This window comes from Lactuca saligna, chromosome 6 (genome assembly GCF_052625555.1).
Source record: "Lactuca saligna cultivar CGN05327 chromosome 6, ASM5262555v1, whole genome shotgun sequence".
Lineage (NCBI taxonomy): Eukaryota > Viridiplantae > Streptophyta > Magnoliopsida > Asterales > Asteraceae > Lactuca > Lactuca saligna.
In genome coordinates this window covers 90,187,157-90,202,700 of record NC_136422.1, presented here as the reverse complement: position 1 = coordinate 90,202,700, position 15,544 = coordinate 90,187,157, and positions in this window count along the sequence as shown.

Genomic DNA, 15,544 nt, shown 5'->3' with positions numbered 1-15,544 from the left:
TTCAGCTCAATATATATTTTCTTTATTTTTATATGAAAATAATAAGAAAATAGATTGTTAAATCATATAAAATAATTACACTAGTAAATAAATTCTGGAAAAATTCTTGGATGATTCTTTAAGTTAATAAACATCTCCCATGAAGTTTCAATAACTTTTGTTACTGTGTACTATGGTTTTAAATTTTCTTTTTAATTAGCTCTAATAAATCATAAAACCACTTTAGGGAATGTGAAAATATTATTTCTTATTTTTCGCAGCTTTTACCCTATATTTAAGACTCATAAAAATATTTTGGGAATTTTTCAAAATGTATATCTATATTTCCATATTTTATTGTCTATAATGGATTAAAAACAAGAAAAATAGTTTTACTCATCCAAAATTCATGAAATTTTACCAGAACATCATGTTGTACAGTAGGAGGTTACATAAAAAATTTTGATGATTTTTCTCTACTATATACTATTTTTCTCCTATTTTTTAAGGTTAAATACACTTAAATACACATAAATACCTAAAACTGGATTATACAATATGAAAACCACTTTTGGTATTTTTCCCAGATTACTTACACTGCAAATGATTTTACAAAAATTTTTGGTAATTTATTTTAACTGTTTATTATTTATTCTTCAATTAATGATTATTTAAGGGGATAAAACAAGGAAAAATAGAAATACCACTGAAAAATATCTTTTGTATTTTTCCCAGACTATTTATGTATAATAAAAGTTAAATAAAAAGTATGGGTAATTTTGGAAACTATTTTCTATTTATTTCAATTTTTATTGGAATAAATGCTCAAAAATCATAAAATATAATTAGTCAGCTTGGAAATCCCTTTTTATATTTTTCTGAGCTTAGTAATGTTTGATAACAGTAATATAAAAAGTTTGGGGAATTTTCTTAACTCATTACTATTTTTCATGAATTTATGGTTATTCAAGAAACTAAAATGGTGAAAAATAGTTAGACAAATCAAAAATTCAAGAAAATTTATCTTGAGATCTTTGACTTCAATTAAAATTGAAATGCAAAGTTTGGGATATTTTAGAACTAAATTGATTTAGTTTTGAATATTTAATCATTGGAACACCTCTTAAAATGTTAAATATTAACATTTCAATAGTGAGAAATTACACTTAAATTGTTTTGTAACAATTGATTCATTGGAATTTAATTTTAACAGAAAAATGTTTATAACTTATCAATATTAAATTTTGGCACACTATTGGCATAATTCTATTGTAGTAGTAAGTATACTAGTGTTAGATTTCGATTAGAGACTCACTAGCGAATACCATTATTGTAGGAATCGATAGTGGTACGAGTGGAGCATAGTCAAGGCACCATTTGCATCATCTCAATGCATATTGTGAGTATTCACGTACTCCCCTATTTTCGGTTTTTATGTTTTGGGGTGTAAAAGCATGTTCTAAACTACTTATGTTCGTTATATTTAATTGACTCGTATAAACTTGATTACTATATTTTGCATATTGTGAGTATTCACGTACTCCCCCTATTTTTGGTTTTTATGTTTTGGGGTGGAAAAGCATGTCCTAAACTACTTATGTCGGTTATATTTAATTGACTTGTATAAACTTGATTACTATATTTTGCATATTGTGAGTATTCACGCACTCCCTTATTTTCGGTTTTTAAATGTTTTGGGGTGGAAAAGCATGTCCTAAACTTTTTATGTTCGTTGTATTTATTTTGACTTGTATGAAACTTGGTTGCTATATTTTGTATGTATGTGTATGTTACTTTAATTCATGACGATAGTATCGCGGTTAAGTCCATGGAATCTCTAGACACAACTCATTAACTCTTTTGAGCCTATGGTTATTATGGATAGCGCTATCAGGAGGTAGACAACTCCTCACTCGCACGATTCGCTTGAGTGCATATTACCATTTTATACACTATGTTTGCGATACACATAGTACTCAATAGGGCACGATTCGGTCATTAGGCTTGGGTTGTGAACTCATGAATGGAAACTGGATGCACATACTATTCTTTATGCACATATGAAACTTGTATTTCAGTGTTAGCAACGACACTTGTGTACTTATTTTAGCAATGAAACTTGAATACTTATTTTAGCAACGAAACTCGTTACTCATTATAGCAATAAACTTGTTTATTAATTATAGCAATGAACTTTGTTTCTCATTACAACAACGAACTTTTATTACTGAAAACTTATATACATGTTTTAGCAATGAAATTGTTTGCTCACTGTAGCAATGAAATTGATTGCTCATTTTAGCAATGAAACTTGTTTACTCGTTTGAGTAACGAACTTTATCTTTCATGAGAATATGTATGTTGCATCTTATTCGGGCAACATACTTTATTTCTCATGATGACAACGAACTGTGTTTACAAACTTATTTACTCCTTTTAGCAATATACTTTTATTATTGGAAACTTTTATCAAAACCTTGATTTCAACCCATGGAACCAAGATTATTTTGTTTATTTGTGTGTACTCACCAACTATTTTTATAGTTGACGCTCATTTTACATGCTTTTTCAGGAATTATCGAGTAAGTCGCACTTAGGGACACTTCACTATGTGTTGTATTTCTATTTTCATTGTAATTTCTTGTAAAAGTTGTTCAAACCCATTGTAAATTTGTAATGATTTTTAATACTATGGTTGGTGTTGTCTTTTAACTTTTGCTATGAAACCCTTTATACTGCCACGCCTCGTGTTTCCGCTTTAGCGGGGTGTGACAGGAAATGGTATCAGAGCCGAAGGTTATAGAGAATAGCGGTTTTCCTTTGGAGAACCACAACTATAGCCAAAAAAAATTCTAAATGTTTTTAAAATACTGAACATACTACTAGTATAACTAATTCGAGTACACATTAATGGACTTTAATTAAGTATAGCCTGACCAACTATGCTTAATTAAGGAAAGTTAATGTGAGGCTAGAAACGGTTATTGTAGAATTATGTTCAAAACAATTTTCAACATAAACTTCTGAAAAACTAAATTTTTCGGTGTGTGTACGGGCATTGCATATTATAGGCATTCATCTAGATAGACTTAGAAACTAAGTGCACTTTTATAACAATGCCTTTATTTAGAAATATTATTGCCCCTTATCAAGTGCTAGGTTAACTACTTAGGTTATATCACTAGCCACTCTAGGAGCAATGTGCATAGTACTACGAATGGGTATTCCTCAGTAGATATTGACTTTAGATGTAAGGTTAGTAGCTAGATATACACTAGTAATAATCATAAGTCGAAACCTATACCAATTATTCCTCAATACCTCTTCATCGTCTTTGTACTAGAGTTACAACTAGGAAAGCGTTCCGATACCGACATGGATGAAAAATGGAGCATCGTGTAAGGAGGTAGATGAGTCGTTTCTAAGTAGCCACTTGGATATCATTGGAAAGAATTCTAAATTCGACTCACGAGGAGACACAGAGGTTTAACACATACGTGAGACCTTATTACTACGCTACGATTTAACTCTACGTTGTTTCCACCTTGAGCTTAAAACTTAACATAGGATGTCCCTTTGACCTTTATAAAAGGTCGTAAACTGTATTGACACCATAAAACTTCTTTCAAACAATTTTTCTTGTCCTTTATATTGGGGGAAAAGACATCGGCACTCGCCTTGTACTCACCTTAGCATTTAGGTACGATCGGCGACACTAACATACTTATTCCTTATTTCTTAATCTTCCATCAGAAAGTTATTTTGTTTCATCGGTTTTATTTTATCATCGATAAAATACTTTATAACCACTTTATACAACTTACTAGACCTTTCCTAACAATTTACGTCATATTCTCGCTAAAAATCTTTTGACAACTTGCTTTAATTTAACACTTTTCTTCAAAACTCAATTTAACCAATATTTGTTTTAACATTGTTATTTCAATTTCATTTCAATCCATTTCAATGGAGATGTGCTTTTAAGGGCATATAAACCATTTTAAACCTTGCTTAACAATTTGACACGTTTTTGAAAAACTTAGAAACAATTTCTTTTATAAAAGTGTTTAGACTATATGCTATAAAACTTAGACATATGACATTGAAGTTCATATTACGTGTAAAAGCTTCATCGGATCTTTCAAACCACATTTGTTGTGACTTTTTGACCGCTTTCTCATTTAGACATTGTAATTTACTTTAATGTGTTTTCTCGAAAACACAACATGTTATTTATGAAAACTTCTACTTCAAACATGTTTATAAGACATATCTAACGCTTGTAATTCAAAACATACATTATTTGTGTACTTTGCTTCAATATAATTTTATAATCTATAAAGATTATAAAATATAAAGCATTGCAAAACTTAGTGTTCACTTTCAAATTTCCAATGGTGCACTTTCGACAATGCACAATTATTCATCTAAATATGTTAAGTCTTTACCTTATCCGTTTAACCATTGTTGGACTTCAATCAAAAAGGTCAAAGCTGTCAGAATTTCAATTACAATTTTTAGTGTTTCTTCTTTTTCACAAATGGAGTTTAACTTAATAGATAACTCGTGAATTTTTAGCAATCCTTAGCAAACACTTTAAAACTCCCATATGTTTATTTAGTCATCAATATACATCAAATGTTGAAGTTTGAAATATATCTAAACCTGGTTTTAAATCTACCTATAGGTATTGTTCTTATAATTTTAACAATAACAATCTTTGCTGCTACCTTCCTTTTTCTTTCCCCCGAACTTTATTTCTCACTCTCCTTCTGATTTTAGATCTCGCACGTCATAATATTAACATAAATTGTCTAACTTTATTTCTGTCTATTTTGCTTCTCTTGGTATCATGTTCATATACATAAAGACTAGAAGTTTACCCTTTCGTTTTGAGCAATTAATACGTTATAGTCATGAGGCATACTTTAATTTTAGTCAACTTTGATATATTCAATTATGCCTTTTACCATATACATCTTGTTTTTATTTTGAAATCTACTATAAACAAGTGATCCTTATTTACATTTACTCTTTCGTTCTAAATTCAAAAACTTGATATAAAATGCAATCTCCATTGTATTTTTCCGTATAAGTAATACACAAGATGAATACATTAATGCTTATGATTTTGCTATATCTGAAAAAAAAAAATATGTGAAGGATATGTATCTTTATGTTTCTTTTTCTTTAAATACATCATAAGTTTTGAATTTTACGATGATCTATTCTCTAAATGATAGTTTTATAAAAACACTAAACTATGAATGCACTATTTTCAAATGATTGTATTTTACTTTGCAATTTTCAGTGAGTTCCTAAAACTCTCAAACTTGTTTTCATAAGTATTCTGACTCGTCTTAAACTTGTATTTATTTTGACTTAGACAATTAGTCAATTTTACAGAAAGCGTAATGTCAATATTTAAAAAAATCCTTTAATGACGACTTAAACATTTAACTTTAATTAATCTTTATATTATTTTACTACTTCGTTTGATTGCCACACATGTATTTTCATTATCTTGGAATTATTACATATTTTGATAATAGTGAGATTAATTATCATTTTTAAACACACATTTTGATAACAGTGAGATTTCTATCACTTCTAAACACTTAAAATGCTATCTACACAATGTGATTTAAAATATCATAAACTTTCACCGCCTTCATTAGAAACAATGACTCACTAATTATATTTATTCTTCGAATATAGTTCCATTATTGTAAGAGTAACTGTAGTAGTAATTATAGCATCGGAGATCCTCAATCATTTTGTAACTTATTTTGTAGATGACACTTAAAAAATAAAAACCTTTACATTCGAGAGGTACCAAAACTTCGTTGCCTACCCTTAGTATGTATCTTTAGGAACTTACCCTAGATCATTTATTTTCATTCGTGCTACTCCTTATTTCAAAATATATCTTTTCCAGATGTACTAGCCAACCCGGAAGTGAACAAATTGTCCCTAATCTCTTCTTTATTAAGCGGCGAAGTTACACTTAGTGCAAATTTAGAATGCAACTTAAAGATCAATGCGGATTTAACGCTCAGTGCAGTTGGTGCATCATCAAAACTTATACCGCTCTCTTAATTCAGATAATATCTAACTAGATAATCTTTTCAACTAGGTCGCCATGGTCGGATCATGATTTCCATGATCCTAATTTCTTGCAATCTAGACTGTAGAACTCGAATTAAGGAAACATTACTTTGATTATAGATAAAGAACTGGGCTCTTACCTTGGAGAATTAACCCAAAATAATCAAAGAGCTCTCAAAGTCACCACCTCTGCAATTATACAATTGCATCCGGTTTACTTCTAATAAAATTCGTCACAAATTCAATTTCGGAACGAAATTCTTTCAACCGGGGGAGACTGTGACAACCGTCAAAATTCGAGTCGGTTCTAGATTTGACTAGACATATTTGCACATATAGGCACAACATATATTAGACTTAGTAATTAGAAGCTAAGTTATAACCTAGTAGAAACTTGGAAACAGATAGAAACAATGGATGGTGTACTTAGATTTCACATTGAGATGTGAATTCTACAACTACTTAACTGTAGTGACTATCCATATTCGGGTCGCTCTTTGAATCGAACACCTTTTTATGAATCATATACACACATCATGCACTTGACCTAGTGGTATAAATTAGGTCCGAGTCTCGTAGGAACTTAAGTCAAAGTTGAAGACTAGGACTAGTATACTTGATTCCTCAATTTCGCTTGAATCTCGGAATCACTACATAGAATGCCAATAAACCGATAAAAATAAATTATAAACATTATTTATAACTATAAAAGAGTTATAATACCATAAGATAATTTGAAGTCTCAAATATTCAATTTATTTTGATATTCAAAGTTTATTAAACTTCAAAACCCTAAAAGCCCTAAAACCTAAATTTTATAGAATTTGACATCAAGTATTCTATAAAAATAGTTATGAAACTCATAATATTATCTTAAAACAATTAAATTCAGGGAAATATAATCAAGTAAAATAAAAGTTTAAGTCATTAACATTCATCCTTAATTCGTAAGTCAAAAATCAAGGTTTCATGAATAAAAACTTGATTTTAGTGCACATTTTATATAAAATTTAGATATTTTATAAAATAACTTAAATTTTATAAAACAAAATGAATGAGAAAGGGTTATTATACTTAAAATTTCGGACCCTCTCTTCCCATATATCTCTCTCTCACTCTCACTCTCCAACACACACACAGATCTCTCTTCTTTCTCTCTCTAGAAAACTCTATCTACCTTCTCTCTAATTTCTTTTCTCCAAACTGTTGGATTAATGTCTAAGTCCAAAAGTATAATTGGTAAAACTTGACCCGACCCGGCATGGTCCGTTTGGGTTGCATGGCATCATGCACTTGGATAGACTAAAATGAGAGAAATAACACTTAAGGTTTATTAATATATTATAAGTTCTAATATATTAAAAAGGTTATTTAATTAGTATTAATCAAGAATTAATTTGGAATTAATTAAGTGATCAAAAGGAGACTAATTAAATATATGGGTTGATTGTGTAAATCATTTATTCTTATATATGTGGGCTTGTGATGCAAGATTCCTTATGTTGGACTAAGTCCATGGGGTGACCCATGGATGCTCCATGGAGGTTAAAATCCATGGAGCATAAGGAATGGGTAAAGTCACGAGTTACATGGTGTAACCCTAATAGCCACCATATAAAAGAATCGCATGGCTTAAGAAATCGGACGTGATGTGTGAGGGTGAGGGCTAAACGATTTCATGGAGTGTTCAAGTTGTTGGATAAGGTGTCTAAGTCCATAACTATTTCTGGTATGTACTTGACCCGACCCGGCATGGTCCATTTGGGTTGCATGGCACCATGCAATTGGATAGACTAAATGAGAGAAATAACACTTGGAGATTATTAATATATTATAAGTTCTAATATATTAATAATATTATTTGATTAGTTTGATCAAGAATTAATTTAGAATTAATTATGTGATCAAAAGATAACTAATTAAATATATGGTTTGATTATGTAAATCATCCATATCTTGTATAGTGGGCTAAGAGGCTCCATGGATTATCAAGTTGCGTTCCACCCATAGGATGCTCCATGGATGCTCCATGGGAGTTACAAACCCATGGGTCATGGAAATGAAGAGTCATGACACATTAGGGTTTAACCCTAGATGTGTCAACACTATATAAGAAACATGTTCTCCACCAAAATTGGACACACTAAGGAAACAAGAGGGCTTGGCCGATTTCAAGAAGTGTATGTTCTCTCATAAGTTCTTCCAAGAGTATTTGGTGTTGTGTGAAGCATTTGAGGCATCACACTTGGGGTGCTAGGCTCACAAGGTTTCAAGGAACACAAACAACAAGGTAAGTTATTCTATCTATTATTCAAGTTAAAATTGTTCCCCATGTATGCTAGATAGGAATATAACCTTGGAATTCAACTTTGCATGATAATTAGACAAACATAGATCCAAGGTTATTAGGGTTGCATGTACACTTAGGAAGTGTTAGAATGCTCAAAACCCATCAGTGGTATCAGAGCCTAGGCTTGTTTGCTTTTTATTTGTGCTTAAAAGTTGAAAAAAATCGAAAATCTTGCTGTCTACGAGTGGACTCGTCGAGTCTATAGGGGGGACTCGGGGAGTTCACGTGTATCTTCAACCAACTCGGCGAGTAGGATCGACTAATTGCAGAATTTCGATTTTAGTTGCTGGAAATGGACTAGAAACATTACCCTAAACTGTTTTGGTACTTGAAAACTTGTTTTGATGGTGTAATGTTCTTTCTAATTCATTCACAACAACTAGTTATCAAAATTAAAAAGTTTTAAATGTAATTTCTGATTGTGTTCATATTCATGTTCTTGTTCTTATGATGTTTTAGATGATCATAGGAATTATTTGTAACCTATGTGGTAGATTAATTCTTGATCATAATGTGTTTTAATGGAGTCCATAACTTGTCCTCAAGTTATGGAAAACCAAGAGTCACACTTGAATTAAAATCATTAAAAGAACACAAGAGTTAGAAAAATGAAGAGTCTTCATTTTATTACTCTATTAAACTCATAAGTTACAAGAAATGAAAAGTTTTGAAAGTTACAAAACATGCCCTCAAGTTTTGGAACAAGTAAAGTTAAGTTAAAACTTTAGTTCCAACCCCTAGAATTTTAAAAGTTAAAATTCAACCCTTATACTTATATTATGATGATTTAATAATTATATATATATATATATATATATATATATATATATATATATATATATATATATATATATATGTATAAGAATAAAGTCGTCTTACCGCTAGTACGCCTCATTCACGAAGCCGGTCTATAAGGTGGGTATAAGGTTGTTGCCTATAAAATGGTGACTTAATGGGTGTCTACTCTCACCCACCGCTTGCTTGACTGGTGGAGGGTCGTTAGCCGAACGGGTAAGACAAGGACTTATAAATTCTCATTCAAAGTATGATGAATATTATAAAGTAACTAAATGTTTTATCAAATTCCCAATCTTAGTTACTTTAGGAAAATGTGAATAAGGTGCTAATCCATGGAATTACACTTTACACTTTGTCTAAGTCGTTGGTGGAGCGTGTGTGGTTAACCGGCACACTAACTTGGACTTAACAAGGTAGGTAAAGGGTGACTTAAGGTTTATTATAGTATCGGTGGAGCGTGTGTGGTTTACCGGCACATCGATTGAGTGATAAACTTTAAGGGTACCAAGTGATTTGCATGGTTACTTCACACCTCGTTTTGTGATCCTCGGTATCCCAGTCACAAAACTTGGAGGGCACTCTCGAGATTGAAACATGCCTTTGAAAACTTCATTGAATCTCAAAGAATCTAGGAATTTCTAAGAACCAATCATAAAACCTAATATTTAATATTTCGGTTTTCGTGGTGGAAATTGGTGAATCGTCATTCACCTACCTTTCAAATATGGTATAGCTTAGATTACGGCATACCTGTTCTAAGTTATATTATATTGTGATTGGATCCTAGCCTTAATATTACATTTGGGTGTTCTATTAAGGACTCTCTTAAATCTATACTAAATTTGTTCTCCTCTTTCAGATGTCTTCAAATAATGCTTCTGGCTCGAATCCTAATGGCTCCTTTACTCTTATGAGTTTGTGTGGGAAAGTCACCTTTGATGGATCCAACTTCAATGAATGGATCAGAAACATCAGGATGATTACCCGCTACGAGGACAAAGAATATGTCCTTGACAAGGAGCTTAAGGAGATTGATGAGACCACTGCAACCCCTCAGGAGATCGCTAACTTTCAGGCACATGAAAGGGATGCTACAAAAGTAGCATGCATCATGATGGCCACAATGACAGCAAAACTCCAAAAGTCCTATGAAGATTTCTACCCTTATGAAATGCACCAAGATTTGATGGAAAGATACCATCAAAGTGCACGACAAGAGAGGTACGAAATCATCTGCTCCATGATAACAACCATGATGAAGAACGGGGATTCCGTCACGAGCCACATGCAGAAAATGCAAAGGTATGTGGATCGATTGCTGAAGCTTAATGTGAACTTCCCGGAGGAGCTTGCAATAGATATGATTTTAAGCTCCTTACCATCGTGCTATGATCAATTCCGCATGACATATCACATGAATAAGGAAGAGGTCACACTCAGCAAACTTCAGGGACTTCTCAAGACTGCAGAATTAGGTCTTAAGGGGAAGTCGGCTGCTATCACTCCTACTCCAAACTCAACTCCGGTTTTGGCAATCGGGAAAAGTCGAGGGAGGAAGAGAAAGAGATCTTCGAAGGGTACCAAGGCTCGGACCCTTGATGGCTCTTCTTCAAGTGGAACCAAGAAAGGTTTCATTACTCCTTCTTCTGACCCAAAAGAGGCTGAATGCTTCTATTGCCATGAAAAAGCTCATTGAAAGCAAAACTGCCCAAAGTACCAGCAGGATGTGAAGGATGGGAAAGTCAAACCCAACCATGCAGGTATTTACACTATCATTTCTAATAACTCACCCCATTCTAATTCTTGGGTCCTTGATACCGGTTGTGGTATTCATATTTGTTGTGACTTGCAGGGACTAAGAAGAAGTGAGAATGTGGAGCAAGGAAGAATAAACTTGATCATGGGGAACTGGAAAGCTTCACCTGTCACCAAGATTGGAGTTTATACTTTATCGCTAAGTAGTGGGTTTAGTTTAGATTTGAATAAATGTTGTTACTCGCCAGGAATGGCAAGAAATATTATTTCCTTTCATGCATTGTACAAACAAGGTTTCACCTTTTCATTTGATAATGAAGTTGGTTCGATTAATGCTTTCTTTAATAATGTTCTTTATTTTAAAGCATTACCTTGTGATGGTGTGTATGAAGTTGTATCTGTTGTAGATAACTCAGGAAATAATGTTTTGTGTATTGATTCTCCTAATAATAATAAAGTGGATAAAGCATCATTATGGCATTGTCGTCTTGGACATATAAGCAAGAAACGCATAGGCCAACTCCAAATGGATGGAGTTTTGGAACCGTTTGACCTAAAGTCAGATGATAGTTGCGAATCATGCTTACTTGGAAAAATGACAAAGTCACCCTTCACAAGCTCGTGTGAAAGAGGTGAAGGTTTGTTGGACCTTATACACACCGATGTGTATGGACCATTTAAACATGCCACAAGGGATGCTAATCGTTATTATTTGACTTTTACTGATGATTACAGTAGATATGGATATGTCTACTTAATCAAGCATAAGTCAGAGACTTTCGAGAAGTTTAAGGAATTTAAACAGGAAGTCGAGAATCAATTGGGCAGGAACATTAAGATGCTTCGATCCGATCGAGGTGGTGAGTATCTTAGTTCAGAGTTCCTCGACTATCTAAGGGAATGTGGGATTGTCTCAAAATTGACACCTCCCAGGACACCGAAGTTGAATGGTGTGGCTGAGAGGCGTAATCGAACCTTGTTAGACATGGTTCGTTCCAAGATGAGTCGAGCTTCGCTACCAATCTCATTCTGGGGGTATGCCTTAGAGACTGTCGCCCATATCCTTAATCTAGTCCCTACAAAGAAAGTTGCCAAAACTCCTCACGAGATGTGGACTGGTAAAGTACCTAAACTAGATCACATCAAGATTTGGGGTTGCGAGGCTTTCGTGAGACGCGAGACTCATGATAAGATCGAACCTCGAAGCGAGAGGTGTATTTTCATCGGCTACCCACAGCAATCCTTTGGTTACCTCTTCTACAGACCTAGTGACAATGTGGTCTTTGTAGCAAGAAGAGGAGTCTTTCGAGAAAGAGAGTTTCTAAGCCAAGGAGACAGTGGGAGGCAAATTGATCTTGAAGAAATTCAAGAGTCAATTGGTGATGGAACTTTAAACTCTAGCCCTCAACTTGAGGAGGAAACTCCTGTTGAGCCAATTGACAAATCTGTGCCTTTGAGACGTTCCACGAGTGTTAGGAGTGCACCTGAGCATTACTATGGATTCCATATTACTGCAGAAGGTGAGACACTTACTAGTGATGGGACACTAGTAAGTCAAGATGACCCTAACAACTACGAGGAAGCCGTGGCAGGCCCCGAGTCTGCTAAATGGAAAGAGGCTATGGATAGCGAGATACAATCCATGTATGACAATCAAGTTTGGAACTTGGTTGAGAATGTACCAGGTCGCAAGACTGTAGGGTGCAAATGGGTCTTCAAGAAGAAGACCGACATGGATGGTAAAGTACACACATATAAGGCTAGACTGGTTGCAAAGGGCCTCTCTCAAATTCCTGGAGTGGATTATGATGAGACCTTTTCTCCGGTAGCCAAGATTAAGTCTATTCGGGTTCTGTTAGCCATAGCCGCATTTCATGACTATGAAATTTGGCAAATGGATGTCAAAACCGCTTTCCTTAATGGAAAGTTGGCTGAGGATGTTTACATGAGTCAGCCAGAGGGTTTTGTCAGCAACAAGTACCCTAATAGAGTGTGTAAGCTTGAGAAATCCATCTATGGATTAAAGCAAGCACCTTGCAGATGGAATCTTTGCTTTGATGAAAAGGTCAAGGAATTTGGCTTTTTTAGGAGTGAAGATGAATCTTGTGTGTATGTCAAGGCTAGTGGGGGTATAGTTAGCTTTTTGGTATTGTATGTGGATGACATACTACTCATAGGAAACGACATTCCAACTCTGCAGGAAGTAAAGTCCTGGCTTGGAAAGTGTTTCGCTATGAAGGACCTTAGTGAAGCTGCTTATATTTTAGGGATAAGAATCTTGAGAGATCGGAGTAAAAGACTAATTGGACTTAGTCAGAGTACCTACTTGGATAAGGTGCTGAAAAGATTCAGCATGCAAGACTCCAAGAAAGGAGAGTTGCCCATCCAGAGTAACGCCAAACTGAGTAAGACACAAAGCCCTAGCACTGAGGCTGAGATAGCACAAATGAGTCGAGTACCTTATGCTTCGGCTGTAGGATTGATCATGTATGCTATGACGTGTACTCGACCTGACGTAGCTTTTTCCCTGAGCATGGTTAGCAGGTTTCAGGGGAACCCTGGCAAGGCACAGTGGACTGCGGTAAAGAATATTCTCAAGTACCTACGAAGGACTAAGGACTGGGTCCTTACCCTCGGTGGGAGTGATGACTTGAGAGTTGTAGGGTATAGTGATGCTAGCTTCCAGACTGATAGGGATAACTTCCGCTCTCAGTCGGGTTGGGTCTTTACCCTAAATGGAGGATCAATTTCTTGGAAGAGTTCCAAGCAAGAGACAGTGGCAGATTCTACTTGTGAATCAGAGTATATTGCAGCTAGCGAGGCGGCAAAGGAGGCGTTATGGCTGAGGAACTTCATTGGAGACCTTGGAGTTCTACCAGCCATTAAAGAGCCAATGGAAATTTTCTGTGATAGTGAAAGTGCTGTTGCCTTAGCCAAGGAACCAAGGGATCACGGGAGATCCAGACACATCGACAGAAAATACCATTTCATCTGACATCTGATCGAAGAAGGACTCCTCGTGGCAAAGAGGGTATCATCAGATGAGAATCCGGCAGATCCCCTCACGAAGGGACTGACTCGGGTTAAGCATCTCCAGCATGCTCGGAGCATAGGGTTGAAGGATGATATTAGATTTAGTAGTTAGATAACCTCGAAATTTGTAAAGTGTAATTGACATTAGATGATGAATAAAAGGTATTTTATTTATGAGTAAAGTGTTGCTATCTTTTGTCGATCATTTACTATACTTCTTTTGCTTGTTTTGACTTCCAGAATAATTTTTGTTTGGTATAACATATTATTCAAACCTCCACAGTCGGTCATATGTCGGAAATAGGTATGAATCAAGACTGTCATGTTTGGTTGTAGAGGTCTTGGACAAGGCTACAGCAATCATGAGTGCTCATAAGTTCTGAGCATTGGACTCAACCCACGCTCACTGGAATCACTTCATGGAATTCTATCTCGAGTGATCGTGAGACGGTAATATCGTATAAGTCTTCAAACCTAGAGATATGATTTGTTACTTACAAGTTGGTTATGCATTGATTGTACGAAAAACGCATTGGTAACTCGATGTTATAAATCGTGCTCTTGTGTGTAATTCAATGAGTGGTAGAACAAACATATGAGTCGAAGTTTATCTGTTCCTTCTTGGATTAGATGATGATATCTGGGCCCCTTGATGATTTTGCTTTGACCTATGTGTCGGGCCCGGTCAGAACTAAGTTGATGTGTTCAATGAAGTTCTTTGTCAAACAAATCGGAAATCGGGAAACAAACTGTTGGACAATTAGTAAGACATTGTTCCGTGTATTTGTCCGACTGATATCAAAGAACAGAGGATTATATGATCACTTATCTTAAATGGCGTATCATCATCTTCTCAGTTCCGAGAAACCTTGAAAAGAGCTACGATTGCCGATCGGTTCCTGAAGTCATACTTGCAGTAATAGTTATTAGACTTATCCAAGTGGGAGACTGTTGGATAAGGTGTCTAAGTCCATAACTATTTCTGGTATGTACTTGACCCGACCCGACATGGTCCATTTGGGTTGCATGGCACCATGCAATTGGATAGACTAAATGAGAGAAATAACACTTGGAGATTATTAATATATTATAAGTTCTAATATATTAATAATGTTACTTGATTAGTTTGATCAAGAATTAATTTTGAATTAATTATGTGATCAAAAGATAACTAATTAAATATATGGGTTGATTATGTAAATCATCCATATCTTGTATAGTGGGCTAAGAGGCTCCATGGATTATCAAGTTGGGTTCCACCCATAGGATGCTCCATGGATGCTCCATGGGAGTTACAAACCTATGGGTCATGGAAATGAAGAGTCATGACACATTAGGGTTTAACCCTAGATGTGTCAACACTATATAAGAAACATGTTCTCCACCAAAATCGGACACACTAAGGAAACAAGAGGGCTTGGCCGATTTCAAGAAGTGTATGTTCTCTCATAAGTTCTTCCAAGAGTATTTGGTGTTGTGTGAAGCATTTGAGGCATCACACTTGGGGTGCTAGGCTCACAA